A 1,927-nucleotide genomic window follows, 5' to 3' on the forward strand; every position below is an offset into this window, starting at 1 on the left:
AGTATGGATGTGTATTGATTATTGATTGTGTATGCATGAGTATTTGAATTCTACCCGGGCCAAGTCCCGAAGGCGAATATGCTTGTGACTATAATTGCGTTTGAGCCTTAGTAACGAAAATGAATTATGTATGTCCAATGATAATTGATGTATGTGTTCATGGGAAATTGAATGATATCCGGCTAAATCTCAAGACAATTATGCTGGAAATTATATCCGGGTTAAGACCAAGACAATTGCGCTAGTGGCTACATCCGGGCTAAGACCAAGGCATTCGTATGCGAGACATTTTATCCGGGCTAAGACCAAGGCATTTGTGCACGTGATTATATCCGGTTATATTCAAGAATCTTGGGCTGGAGGTGAGTGTTGGTTGCTGTAATGAATTCAATTAGCACACTCGAAAAGCCCAAAGGATAAGGTACGTTATATGTGCATTGAAAAGTCGACATGTTTGAGCAACATTCGCTCAATCGACTAATGAATTTCAGTTATTGAATTGATTGATACTTTGTGAAATTATATAATGATGAAGTGTGAAGTAGGAATGCGTATAAATGAAATGATGCATTTGGCTATGTGAATGTATTGCTGTAATTAGAGTTGATTATATTCCTTGAGACTTACTAAGCATAAAATGCTTACCCGTTGCTTTGGCTCTCGGTTTTCTAGATTTCGCCGAGGCAATCGGATTTGGGATCGTTGAAGTCGAAGTCATCCACACTATCAAGCCTCCATTTTGGTATAAATTTTGGTTGAACTTGAGATGGCATGTATAGGACTACCCTTGTTTGTTAAATATGTTGTAATGTAAGTATGTACGGCCATGCGAAAATGGCTCAAAAGGGAAGCATGAACTTAGACTAATTGTGGGTTGTATGTATATATTTGGTGTCATGATGTGGCTATGGCTTGGAAATGGGAATGTTGGTCATATGATCAGCCATTGGCATGGTTAAAATGATCATATATGAACCTATGTATGGCAAGACTAGTTGAATCATGGAGACTACCAAATAGGTAAGTCCTACCTTAAAACAGATGCTGCCAGCTGCAGTGGCGTGAATGTGAAAAATCACCAAAATTCATAGGAATGGAATTAAATAGTGAATAAGCTATGTAAATGAACCTTGATGAGTCTATTTTCATATGGAAGAAACGAAATGGTCATAGGAGTTACAGGTTAAGAGATATTAAAGCTATTGTGAGACAGGGCCAGAATGGTTTCTGGGTTCCCTGTCGCAACTTTAAAATTCACTATAAATTATCCAAAAGAATTAGGAGACATACCTTATATGTACAGATTCCATTTTGAGTCTAGTTTCATTAGAAACAAACTAAACCAGCATTAAAGCCCTGTACAGAGAGATATTCAAGTTATACCGCGCGAAGGTCAGAGCAGTCGATCCCTGTAACATGGGTAACTTTAACTAATAAACTGTACCAATTGGCCCGACCAAAAATCCTAGAAATAAAACCATGGATGTATATATGAGTCTAAATTCAGGGAAAATTTACGAAACCAGTTTCCAAGTTTTGAAACTCGAGATATGATTTTTAAGGCGACAGTGACGCAGTTTTCCAGCCTGACTGGAAATGTCAAATTGGTGGGCAAAAACATGTGAACTTGGCTTGTTAACCCCTCGGGTCCGACACCGGCAATGGTCTCGGGTTTGGGGTGTTACAAGCATCCTGATATAGGCTCTTTCGAGCTTCTTGACATGGCTCGCTTGAACTCACTGTTATGCTATCCAGAGCTCTCTATTAATAACTCTTTGGAGTTACCTGTTAAGCTCAATGAGCTTCCTGATTAAAACTCTTATGAGTTTCCTGTTTAGCTCGGATAAGCTTCCCGACACATGGCTCACATGAGCATCCTGTTACATGGCTTGAGAGAGTGCTTTTTGATTATGTGCTCTGATTGTGT

This window comes from Gossypium arboreum, chromosome 2 (genome assembly GCF_025698485.1).
Source record: "Gossypium arboreum isolate Shixiya-1 chromosome 2, ASM2569848v2, whole genome shotgun sequence".
In the NCBI taxonomy this organism is placed as follows: domain Eukaryota; kingdom Viridiplantae; phylum Streptophyta; class Magnoliopsida; order Malvales; family Malvaceae; genus Gossypium; species Gossypium arboreum.